This window comes from Rhineura floridana, chromosome 1 (assembly GCF_030035675.1).
Source record: "Rhineura floridana isolate rRhiFlo1 chromosome 1, rRhiFlo1.hap2, whole genome shotgun sequence".
Lineage (NCBI taxonomy): Eukaryota > Metazoa > Chordata > Lepidosauria > Squamata > Rhineuridae > Rhineura > Rhineura floridana.
Window position 1 is genome coordinate 121075422 of NC_084480.1, and position 13978 is coordinate 121089399.

Here is a 13978-nt window from a genome sequence, read left to right on the forward strand (position 1 = left end):
CAATCAATTAAAATATATCAAATTAATAACATAACATTTCAATATTAATAACATAACATTCCAATACAAAAGCATAAGAAAAGTTTTTGTCACTCCAGCAATAATGTTAAGAGTCTCTGCTAATGGCTGGTGTTATATGAAGATTCCATGTTCAGATTCCATAACTCCGGGCACCGGTGGCTGGGGAGAGCCCACACTGGGAGAAGGCTAATTGCTTGTAGGCTCCCCCAAAAAGCAGCCAGATGGACACTGCAGGAAGGCAAGACGCTGGTCAAGGCAGAGTCTTGGTCAAGTCCCCAATGAAACAGAGCACCCAGAGCTCACAGAAACACTCCCAGATGCGGCGGCGGTGGCACTCCCCAGTGTCCCCAGTCCATCGCTTGGTGCCCCACTCGTCTGCACCAGGCTCCATGACGCGGTGACTGCAGGCAGGCAGACTGGCAAACTTGCATATGGCGCGGCGGGTGGCTCCTCGCCCCAGGCGTTGTGCTGGATTCCTCCAGGCTCCCCCCATCACCCTCTCCTCCACCATGCTGGGGGAGACGGCCATTGTAGCATGGGCCACTGGCTTCAAGCTCTCTGGCAGTGGCTCATTCAAGCCAAAGTAACAGTGCATAAACACCAGGTAGTATCAGCAATTTGGGGCTAACCTCCCCCTTGTAACCATGGCAGAAGGAGCGGTGCCGAGAGAAAGCGAACACTATAGCCACTAAGACCTCCGCCATCTTAGATGTTAATATATGGGAATGCACCGTGGACTTTTAAATGATACATTGTAGGATTCTTCAAATGAAACTGGATAAACACTAGTCATTTATGTATGTGATCCCTAATAAATATTTGTCTTTTAAAATGTAAGCAGATCAAAAAAGAACTGAAAATGGTATTAATAAATCAGGCAAAGTTACCAAATGCAAAAAAATGTTTTCTTTGGCTGAAACTGTGATGGTTTTTTTGCAGCAGTTTTCTGCTGCTGTGGTTCACTGCAAAAACAAATTTTATGAAGGAACTTGTCTAAAATACATTTCTCTCTCTCTCTCTCTCTCTCTCTCACACACACACACACACACATGTATGTGTATGCACATCTTACTCTAATAGGCTTCCTACACTAAAGTATCCTTTTTTACATATATGTTTTCCACATGGTAATTAAATGTGATCTTGATATCCCAATGTTTACCAGGGAACACACCCAAATTAATAGATGGTCTCTTAAGAAAAATCATGAAATAAAGTTATGTTACAATCATTAACACAAGTGCACTGAGTCAGCTGTTAACAGAATGTTTATTTTTACAGTATAAAAAGCTGTAAACTAAAATATATGAAAACAATTCTCTTCTCTTTGGTCATGTTGTTAAACATCAGTTGGGGTTTTGATAACAAGAGTCATTTAATTATGTATTGGCTGGAGTGCCCTATTACTAGCCCATTATTCCAAGTACTAACTAAAATAAGATGACATAAAACAATAAATTTTACTATTTTATTATTCTAAATACCATTTCATGCCATTAAAAATAACGTCACTGAAAAATTGAGTTCAAAATATCAGCTCTTCTCATAGCTTTTATCCTCTGGTATCCATTATCCTCAGCTATGTGAAGAATTTTCTTCCATAGTATTAGGGTATCAGAACACTTTTCAACACTTCAGCTAAAATGCTTTCACCCAGATAACGGAGCATGTTATCACCTTGTTAAAGCTTCATCTTCAGATTTATCTCTTAATTACTAATATATATTTAAAGGTATTTAATCTCTGATTAGAAGTATTTATTTCATATAGCTGCCATCTCCCATGATCTGGAAGACTGATACTATTTTATCTTTCAAAGTGACAAAACCCAGTTCCTTCAAACTGGCTAATAATAGCTAATTACTAATAGTAGCAAATACTCTCTTCTCACAAAACGTTCTACTGTAAGGCTGTAAAATCTCTTGTGAAGGCTCCTGTAGCAACAGCTAATTCCTTCCCATACCTCTGCCCTACCCATTTCTCCTCATTTAATAGAGCTGGAAAACTGCATGCCAGACCTATTTGGTGACATATGGCCAAGGGTTTCATGGCAATGTTTCATGGTACACAGCTGACCAAATGTTATTTGTAGCCTTTTCTGCTGACATATCCCAGTAATGCTGTCATTTTATTACACTGTGGGTTTTGTACCTAATTTTCACAAAACTTATCTACAGAAGAAACTGCTTTCCAACTGTGATCACTCAATGACATGGCACATCAGCAACATAGGTGGGATCTTTTCAAACTAGCTAAACTGGTCTCACCAAGTATCTCAAATTGAACATGCCAGTCAGAGACATCTTCGTTCCACATAAATCAGTCATTCCAAAACTGTGTGCAGCAATATGTTAAACATTCTGCAAGTGAATTGCAAAAGCAGTATTAGAAGAAATAAAATTAAAGGTTCCTGTGAATTCAAAGTATTCACCAAGAGAAGCAGTTGTATATCTCTATGATTTCTTGCTCAGTCCTTGCCTTCTTCCAATCAGCTTCTCTCAGGGATGGGGGTGGGGTTAAGGTCTGCCCCCAATTCTGCATCAGATATTACAAGAGATTGACTAGAATTATCATGCTGTGAAAAAAATAGCAACCCATTTTGCAACAAGCTGAACATTGCAACTTTTAGTATGCTGTTTGGAAATTGCAGCTAGTATAAAATGCCCACCTTAGGCTGGAGCTACTCTAAATCAGCATATTACATTGGTGCTGAACACTATGCACTGGCTTGCCAGTACATTATCAAGCTAAGTTCATGGTATTACTGTTAGAACATAAATTCCTAAATGGCCTCAGACCAGGTTACCTGAACAATTGGCTTTTCCCTTATATTACAGCCAGATCACTGTGATCATCTGGAGAAGCCCTCCTGACTGACCTACAGTTATCAATATCCGTTTAAGCCCCATCTGCACTATACATTTAAAGCAAAAGTCATGGATTTCCCCAAAGAATCCTGGGAGCTGAAATTTGACAAAGGTGCTGAGAATCACTAGGAGACCCTTATTCTCCTCACAGAGCTACAATTTCACAAATGGTTTAACAATTCCTTTTCCTAGGGAACTCTGAAAATTGTAGCTCTGCGAGGGGAGCAGGGCTCTCCTAACAATTCTCAGGATTCTTAAACTATAGCTCCAAGGATTCTTTGGGGGAAGCTATAATTGTTTAAAGTGGCATAATACTGTTTAAATGCATAATGCAGATGGGACCCTAGTTTCTGTGCAAACTAAGGCTTTTACCATTGAAATCAGACATGCACCCACAGCTTTGACATTTTGCCACCTGCTGAAAATGATTCTAATTTGCCAAGCATTTTTAGAGAATTAATTTGATACCTAGAGTCACTCAAACCTTCTGGACCTATAAAGCAAAAAACAAAATTGCTTGGTGTGAGTTTGAGAGTCAACATATCTACCATACTGGTACAATTCTTTCCACGTGATCGCATATGCCTCTTTCTACCTCCCAGCCAAGTGGTCAAGTTCACTATTCCTTTCGCTTCCTAGTCTGTTTTCAACAATATAGGGAGAACACCGTTGACTAAGAGAACAAAGTTCCTTGACTTCCCAAGATTCAACACACCAATTTATCAGCTCTGCTCACTGTCTGCCCTGCTAGTACAATGAAAGCTTTTCATAATTCAGGTGGAGGAAAAGGGAGGGGGCAAAATGAGCTTCAATTGCTGGTAGCCAATTAGTAGGGATATTTTTCATAACCAAGTTCAACACACATACCATATCTACTCAGGATGCATGCTGAGCTCAGCTCCTTTGTACTCTGCCTAATAAAAAAGGAAGGCTGAAGCAACAGCTCATTTTCAACAGTACAGTTAGGTATGTGATACATATGAAGAAACAATCCTTTTAGGCGTTGCTCTATAAGCTTTTGAAAAGAAAATGTTCAGAAATAAATTAATCTAATCAATTTCATGAGGAGTTTAGCTGCAATCCTTAGAAGCAAAAGCACATATTTTAAACTGAAGAAAAAACCTACAGTATATATGATGGCTCTAGAAAGGTCATAAAAACCTGGACTATTATCAATCAGTTGTAGATGTTATAACTGGAGCTGAAATGAATGGAACAATAATGTTTCAGTAAGCAGGTTAGATATAAATGTAATAATAAATTATATAAATATGGCCTTTAACAAAAAAGTTGTGAGGGAAAAGCTAATATAGTGCTCTTCCTTTTCACCTATATTGATGATTTAATCCAACAAGAACACAGAAAATCAGCAACCTATACGGTGACTGCAGCTAACATTATATACGCAGAGCATTGTAGAGTGCCATTTATCTCTTCCATAAGAAAACGACAAGATAAAATGTTGGAACTTGGACTAATGGGTTAAATGAAAGAGACAAAACTGGAATAAATTCCTTGCATCATTTATTAATTTCTATATATCTATAGTTAATTGTTCTACAGAGGTAATTATCTACATCCTAATGTACAGTTTTGTTTTTCAGTGCTTTAAATAGTTATCATCATCATTTATTACCTGCCCTTCGCACAAATGTCCTAGGGTGGGTTACCACAATTTTAAAATACAGCATTTAAAAAACCAACCTAAAATCATGAAATACAGTGGGTCCTAAAAATAGAAGTCTCATGTGTCAAAGGCCAGGATAGAGACATACATCCTCAAGCATTCGCCTAAAACTGCATAAAGAAATGTCTGTGGGGAAGGGGTTCCACTACATTGGGCCACAATAGAGAATTCCGTCTCTCGGGCCACCACCACCTGAGCTTCTGAGGGTGGTGGAACTACCAAAATGACGCCCTTTGCTGATCTCAACACCTGAGAGGCCCTTTAAGATATTTGGGAATGAAGCCATTTAGGGCTTTAAACACTAGTATATGAGCACCTTAAATTGAGCCTGGAAACAAACTGGCAGCCAATGCAACTGCTTTAAAACAGGGGTTACATGAGATCTAAAGTGAACCCCAGCCGGTAATCTGGCTGCTGCATTTTGGACCAGTTGAAGTTTCCGAGCAGTCTTCAAGGGCAGTCCCATGTAGAGCACATAGCAATAATCCAATCTGGAAGTTACCAGAGCATGGAGTACTGTGGCCAAGTCCTTTTTTGTAAGTAATGTTAGCGGAGAAGTTGGCTTTCTTCACTGCCACCACTGCCATGTGGTAGGTATGATGGTGCAACCTTACTCATGTTCAGTCAGGTTCGGACTGAGATGTACGTCACCTGTGCTCCAGCCTCCAATTTCATTGCATACAGGTGCCAAGGTGACCTATGTGCTCCACAGTGATGACAAGGGCACCCAGGAGTAATCGTGTCAATGTCTCTATGCATTTCACCATTCCATAAGTAAGACAAGAGCCTCAACAGGAGCACCAGCCATGTCAGCCAGAAAATCCTCTAGACCATTCAGGGATCCATCAGATTCTATAAGTTTCCAAAGGCAGACCATCTCAATGGGTCCACCACCCTTGTGGAGTTGAGCAGATACATTCAGCCCAAACCTTACCAGGGAATGGTCTGTCTATGACAACAGACTCACATTAACTCCCCAATCAACAGAGCATTACCAATCCACTCTGTGGCAAAGACCAGGTCAAAGGTATGCCCAGCCACATGTGTTGGGCCACTGATGTATTGAGACAGCCCCATGGTTGTCATGGATGACCTAAAGTCCCAAGCTGACCTATCTGAGGCATCCTCAGCATGGATATTGAAATCCCCCAACAGCATTGCACATTAATGTAATTTGATTTAGTTGACATAAATTTATTTATTTAAATATGATAGCTTATCCACTTGCAACTCTAACTTTGTTATTTGCCCTATGTTATGTAGTTCACATTCCTAATACACGTAACGAAGATGCTTTTTTTAAACGAACATTACAGAAACTCTAGCTAGATTTGTATTAAGAGCAATGAAGATGGGTACAAATCTTCTCCAAATATATGTAATCGTATTTTCCTACCTGTTAGATACACCATGGAAGGTCATTATAACACAGTTTGCTGTTCTGCGGATTTGGACCTACTGCGGGTATGCAGATATCCCTGAGTATAATACTGTATACAGTACTGCAGTTTTCATTATGGAACCCCTATAATGTGGGTGCATCCTTTGTCCCCCGACCCCTGCATTATAACAAGCTATCAGTGAATTAATTGATGCATAAGTTTTATTGTGAGGTCTGTTGACTGAATCAATTAACTTACTGGTGTTCAAAATGTCATGCTTTTTTTTTTTGTAGAAAACTTTAGAAAGTACTGGGGCTGTGCCCCTGCTCCCTTCACTCACCAAACCCGCCATTCCATTTCATGGAAGAGCTCCTTCCATTTGGTCCAACCCACTGCATTTTCTCAAATCAAATAGGTAAACAAGTGTCTGCACCAAATCTCTTGCCCACAGTCATCTATAGTAAGAGAATGGCCTGGTTTGCACATCATGCTAAGCCAAACCATGGCTTATTGTGAACATGCAGACTCTAGGAGAGGAAACTGTGGCCAATTTGCTTCTTCCTGGCCATTTTGCTGCTGGGCTCATAGTTAGCGGTCTCCAGACTAACCACAAGCTGGTTAGCCAAGGTTTGTCCTACAGTTTATGACTGATTCTGGAGAAAGCTAAATCACAATCCTGGGTTCGGACAAGACATTAAGCAAACTATGGCTCCAGTCAGAGAGATGCAGCAGCAAATTACCAGGGAGCAGCAAACCAGCCACTGTCTCCTGTCCCAGACAAACCCTGTCATGGTTTAGTTTAGCATGACATGTGAATCAGACCACTTACACATAAAGCTCCTATGGATGATATCCAGTTGTCATACTCAGAATTGACCCACTTAAATCTGTTGATTTCAGTGGATATACTGCGATTATAACTTAACTGGATATCACCTCATATATACAGCATAACATTATTTTAAAAATAGGCCTTGTTCATTAGGCCATGTATATATCTCACTTCCTCTGAACATTTTTGCATATTCAGATAGCCAGAAGCAGCAAGAAACCAGCCAGATAGCGCATGAGGCATGATGAGAATTAAGAGATTTTAATTTGTCATGAAATGTTGCTACTGATGTACAACTGATGCAACATATCCTTCATATACACATCCTAATTCTACTTTAGGGACCATTATAGCTAAAGGGTTCTTTCCAACTCTGGATTCTAGCTCTTGTCTTTATCTTCCTGCCCGCAATATGCAAAGATAAGAGTAGCTAATCTCATCCTTTCAATTGCTCATATCAGTAAGGAGGTATGAAATGTCTATTATCATTCACACAGAGAGTGTTGGATAGAACCAAAACCATTCAGGGAATCTTGCAGCTTTGACTAGTAACAAGGGTCCACCTATCAATAATAAACACTGAGCTCTCCCTTACCTTCATCTTACTGACTATAGAAAATCAAAATGTCTAGTACATTATTCCTTCACTGAAGTATGATGGAAATTATTTAACATACATTAAATTGTGGGGTGTTTTTAGTGTTCACTTTAAACAGGCACAGCACTCAATGAGGTTTTGATTGGTGTAAATCTTTTCAGAAAACCAGAAAAATTATCAAGCCTCTTTATGCTTTAGTAAGCTAGCATTTTTGAAAGAGATGGCAGAGAATAGGTAAGACAGAGTCTAGATAATGACTTCTGCTCCTTCTGGGAGGAAGGGCGGAATATGAATTTAATAAATAAAAAAAATAAAAGAAAATAGCTGAATTAGGTGATGGATCACCATTTTCTGTGAATAAAAATAAAAAATAAAGCAGAAAGCAACATGATCTAGCCACAGTTAAGCTTTTAATTACACAACTCACTGAAAGCACTTGTCACAGGCCCCGACGAGAACCTTTGGCAAGAGTGGGAGGATGAAGAGTGGGGTAGAGATCTGGGGAAGTGGTTGCCAGTACTGCAGAAAGCAATAAAGAAGGCACAGGGGAAAGGTCTTCAGAAGCGTCTGGGCTTGCTAATAGAATTACTGAGAAAAGCCCAGAATCCTTCCTCATTTCTCCTGAACTGTCTAGTGATGAATCTGCCTGGGCCCAGATTTAGCTGTGGAAACTCAATGAACAGCTGAGAGAGCAAAGCGAAAGCAGTCAGTCTGAGCCAGAGTTTATGCTTTTATCAAGGAGATGATAGACGGCTTAAAAAGGTGTTCAGCTCCTAGAAAGGGCCTTCACCTTATAAGTAAAAGCGAGAAAGCCCTAGAATTAACCCGTATAAGTCCCTGCCTCTCTCTGATATAAAAGCTTGATATTGTCCGTTTAGTGCTGTTGAGGCAACTCCTTGTTATTGTCTCCATGTTTTGTTCCTGAGATAAGGCTAGACTGTTTAGTATTCTGAAAGATGTTCCAGTATTCTGTTTCATGCCTAGAGTGTGATGCTGTGTTCCTGTACTGACTTCCTGAATAAAGCCTCATGCAGAAAAACCCAGTCCTCTACAAGTGAGTCTGCTTCTTTGGTTAGGAGTCAGGGCAACACTGGGACTTAAAAGAATGCTTAACTTTGCTTGGATTGTGCCCCTTCTATGGCATGCAAACTTAGACTGTACTTGCACCTTTACATTCAGGCTAAAATGGAGTTATCTTTAGATCAAAACTTGCATTTCCTATTAACATACATTTTTCTTTCTCATCCTTAGTTTGCCCAGCATCACTTCTATACAGTTCATTCTGCAGTGCACAGATAGGCAGTTACTCTTCAAGAGTGATGACCAAGACTGTCCGCTCTTCCTTCCACAGTCAGATATAGGGTATAGAAAGGTGTTGATAGTTCTTTTCATTTGTGTATGTTATGAAGTCATGCAACACAGTGTAGAGCTTTTTTTATTAAATCTAAAATTCTCTTGCATTCTCTTTTGCCAATTAAACATTTCCCTTAAATAGTAAGTATCCTTAAAGACTTTCTTCTATGCATAAAATAAAAACTTAACAAAACTGAAACCTACGACCTCCAATTCTCACATTTTTGATGTGCTCAACTCAACATGAGTTATTTGTACCATGTCAAGTTCACACAGTGTTTCTTGTGAGTACTCCTTCATGCAATGAGAATCTGGCTGAAGTAAAATTATTCGTTTTGTTAGTTTGACTGGGTATTGCTACTTAATAATGGTATGACATATTCACTGGATCTACAGCTGAGGTTTTCAATGTATCTGAAGGCACACCTCACTGTAATTTATTTATTTATTTATTATTTCAACTTTTATATCGCCCTTAGCAGAATAGCTCTCATCAGAAGATGAACATAAAAAACTGCTTTACAATAACTATTCCAAACCCCCACTTATTTAAAAATGGAAAGTTATTATTCAAACTCCATATGGCTCCTTTCATTACTACGATTTTTCACTCTGTTTATTTATTTATGGCATTTGTATACTGCCCCATAGCCGAAGCTCTCTGTTATCTGCTAAAAGAATCACACCTTGGCTTCAGGCCCTGGCAGAAGGGAAGGGGTTTTCAGTTAATAAGGACTTGGAGGTTACACAAGACAGAGAGAGTAGGATCAGAATATTCTAATAAAATTCACAATAGACCGAATTATTAGATCTTTTGCCAGAAGCAAAGTTGCATTTTATACTTAGACACCAATGGTGTAACTTTTAAAAACTATTGTATAATATGCTTGCCATTAATTCAATAGAAACTCAGATGACATCTGCAATAGACTTTTCAACAAGAAAATATATATGTTAAATAATTTCCACCACTCTTTAGTGAAGGAAATATTGTTCTGCACATTTTGCATTTCTACAGTCAGCAGGATGCCATTATAAGCAATAGTATTATCAATGTTGCTATAGCCACATGTAAAATCTGAGGAAACAGTAAAGCTGTGTACACACAACATTTTATTCTACTATCAGTGGAAACTGAGTTCTTGTTTTCAAGAAATTGAGTTCTTGTCCACACATAATCTAGATCTATTGCATATTTTTTGTCCCTGAAAAGTACTTCTTGGCGAACTGGTTTCTTTCTGAAAATAAAAGCTCACTGCAGATTAAGAACATAAGAACAGCCTGCTGGATCAGGCCAGTGGCCCATCTAGTCCAGCATCCTGTTCTCACAGTGGCCAACCAGGTGCCTGGGGGAAGCCCGCAAGCAGGACCCGAGTGCAAGAACACTCTCCCTTCCAGAGGCTTCTGGCAACTGGTTTTCAGAAGCATGCTGCCTCTGACTAGGGTGGCAGAGCACAGCCATCATGGCTAGTAGCCATTGATAGCCCTGTCCTCCATGAATTTGTCTAATCTTCTTTTAAAGCCATCCAAGCTGGTGGCCATTACTGCATCTTGTGGGAGCAAATTCCATAGTTTAACTATGCGCTGAGTAAAGAAGTACTTCCTTTTGTCTGTCCTGAATCTTCCAACATTCAGCTTCTTTGAATGTCCACGAGTTCTAGTATTATGAGAGAGGGAGAAGAACTTTTCTCCATCCACTTTCTCAATGCCATGCATAATTTTATACACTTCTATCATGTCTCCTCTGACCCGCCTTTTCTCTAAACTAAAAAGCCCCAAATGCTGCAACCTTTCCTCATAAGGGAGTCGCTCCATCCCCTTGATCATTCTGGTTGCCCTCTTCTGAACCTTTTCCAACTCTATAATATCCTTTTTGAGATGAGGCGACCAGAACTGTACACAGTATTCCAAATGTGGCCGCACCATAGATTTATACAACGGCATTATGATATCGGCTGTTTTATTTTCAATACCTTTCCTAATTATCCCTAGCATGGAATTTGCCTTTTTCACAGCTGCCGCACACTGGGTCGACATTTTCATCGTGCTGTCCACTACAATCCCGAGGTCTGTCTCCTGGTTGGTCACCGCCAGTTCAGACCCCAAGAGCGTATATGTGAAAATCAGATTTTTTGCTCCAATATGCATAATTTTACACTTGTTTATATTGAATTGCATTTGTCATTTTCCCGCCCATTCACTCAGTTTGGAGAGGTCTTTTTGGAGCTCTTCGCAATCCCTTTTTGTTTTAACAACCCTGAACAATTTAGTGTCGTCAGCAAACTTGGCCACTTCACTGCTCACTCCTAATTCTAGGTCATTAATGAACAAGTTGAAAAGTACAGGTCCCAATACCGATCCTTGAGGGACTCCACTTTCTACAGCCCTCCATTGGGAGAACTGTCCGTTTATTCCTACTCTCTGCTTTCTGCTTCTTAACCAATTCCTTATCCACAAGAGGACCTCTCCTCTTATTCCATGACTGCTAAGCTTCCTCAGAAGCCTTTGGTGAGGTACCTTGTCAAACGCTTTTTGAAAGTCTAAGTACACTATGTCCACTGGATCACCTCTATCTATATGCTTGTTGACACTCTCAAAGAATTCTAATAGGTTACTAAGACAGGACTTTCCCTTGCAGAAGCCATGCTGGCTCTGCTTCAGCAAGGCTTGTTCTTCTATGTGCTTAGTTAATCTAGCTTTAATAATACTTTCTACCAGTTTTCCAGGGACAGAAGTTAAGCTAACTGGCCTGTAATTTCCGGGATCCCCTCTGGATCCCTTTTTGAATATTGGCGTTACATTCGCCACTTTCCAGTCCTCAGGCATGGTGGAGGACCCGAGGGACAAGTTACATATTTTAGTTAGCAGATCAGCAATTTCAGCTTTGAGTTCTCCGTTATGCTCACTATATCAATGCTCTCCTCTAAGACCAAGTGCTCCAGTTCTCCCATCTCCCAGATTGATTCTGCATTACCCTGCAGTGTGTCCATTTCAAAACAGGTGCAGGCAGTCCCAGCAATGGGGGATGTATCCACACCTCTCCAATGACATTGTGGATGGACATATACCAAGATTGCAAGGGGAGGGTTTTCAAACACACAATCTAATCAAAGGGAGGATTTTCAAATACGTATCAAGTAACTATACCAACCTGTCTGGACAGGCATGGGACCGCAATACCTGGTGGAACGCCTCTCACAATATGAACCTACCCGTACACTGTGCTCAACATCTAAGGTCCTCCTCCGGGTGCCATCCCATCGAGAAGCCCGGAGTGTTGTGACTAGAACTAGGGCCTTTTCGGTAGTGGCCCCCGAACTGTGGAATAGTCTCCCCGATGAGGTACACCTGGCGCCGATGCTGCTATCCTTTCGGCGCCAGGTGAAAACCTTTTTATACTCCCAGGCATTTTAAAGTGTATTTTAAATTGTATTTTATAGTGTATTTTATCAGTATTTTTACTACTGTTGTATTTTGACGTTGTTGGTTTTTTGTTATTGTTTGTTTTGATTTTTGATTTTGTTATACTTATTGTATTTATATATTGTGCTTGTTTTATCTCTTATGTACACCGCCCAGAGAGCCTTTTTGGCTTAGGGCGGTATATAAATTAATTAAATAAATAAATAAAATAGATTGAAAGCAGCATGTTGAAGATGAGTATGAGCGATTCCTCACTGAGAAAAACTACATTTTTGTGCTACAAATGGATGTGTATGGAGCCTAAAACTCAAACTTAGTATATTCACACCTCACATTTATTATTGTTGTTGTTGTTGTTGCTGTAACTGTTGATTAATAAATAAATAAATTTATATCCTGCCTTTCCTCCCGGTAGGTGCCGAGGGTGGCAAACAAAAACTTTAAAAACATCATCATGTTGTTATACCACTTCAACTCGATTATGACGTATGGCAACCCTATGAATATTTTGGATGTATTCACAGAGTTTAAATGGTAAGAGGTATTCAGAGGTGGTTTATCATTGCCTTCCTCTAAGCCTATGGTACCTGGTATTCCCAGGCAGTCTCCCACCCAAGTACTAACCAGGCCTGACCCTGCTTAGCTTCTGAGGTCAGACGAGATCGGGAGTGTTTAGGGTAGTATGGCCGTAGGCATAGAACATCATGCAAATATATTAAAATATGTTAAAACAACACATATTTAAAAACATATTTTTAGAAAAGCTTTTAAAACATCTTAAAAAGCAATTCTAACACAGATGCAGACTGGGATAAGGTCTCTACTTAAAAGGCTTCTTGAAAGAGGAAGGTCTTCGGTAAGCGCCAAAAAGATACAGAGATGGCGCCAGCCTAATATTTAAGGGGAGGAAATTCCAAAGGGTAGGTGCCGCCACTCTAAAGGTCCACTTCCTTTGTTGTGCAGAACGGACCTCCTGATAAGATGGTATCTGCAGGAGGCCCTCACCTGCAGTGATCGACTGGGTATATAAGAGATAAGATGATCTTTCAGGTATCCTGGTCCCAAGCTGTATACCAAAACCAGAAACTTTAACTTAGCCCGGTAGCTAATGGGTAGCCAGTGCAATTCAGTCAACAGCGAGGTGATATGTTGGCAATATCCTGCCCCAGTAAGCAGGTGTGCCACTGCATTTTGCACAGCAGCAGCTTCCAGACCAACCTCAAGGACAGCCCCACACAGAGTGCATTACAGTGATCAAACATGAAGGTTACCAGTGCATGGACAACTGTGGCCAGGCTTTCCCAGTCCAGAAATGGCTGCAGCTGTCTTACCAGCCACTCCTAGCCACTGAGGTCACCTGGGCCTCTAGAGACAAAGATGGATCCAGGAGCACCCCTAAACTACAAACCTGCTTTTTCAGAGGCAGTATGACCCTATCCAAAGCAGGCAAGTGACCAAATATCCGAACTTGGGAACCACCAACCCATAGCACCTCCATCTTGCTAGGATTCAGACTCAGTTTATTGGCCCTCATCCAGCCCACCACTGAGTTCAGGCACCAGTCCAGGGCTTGCACGGCCTCTCCCGATTCAGGTATTACAGATAAACAGAACTGGGTATCATCAGTGTACTGCTGACACCTCACTTTGAATCTCCTGCGGCAAAACTGCCAGGGGGCCGAAAAACAATCACCCAATGCTATTATCTGAAAACAACCCTGGAGGTAGGATCGGAACCACTGTAAAACAGTGTCTGCAATATCCATCTCACTAAGTCGGTTCAGAAGGATATCATGGTGAATAGTATCAAAAGCCA

General features: G+C 40.5%; 1 protein-coding gene and 1 pseudogene across 6 annotated transcripts in view; both read right to left on the minus strand.

Moving 5' to 3' along the window:
* MLLT3 (MLLT3 super elongation complex subunit) overlaps positions 1 to 13978 on the minus strand; it is a 237479-nt gene that overhangs the window by 38738 nt on the left and 184763 nt on the right. The window lies entirely within an intron of this gene.
* Positions 12739 to 12857, minus strand: LOC133375705 (5S ribosomal RNA; annotated as a pseudogene).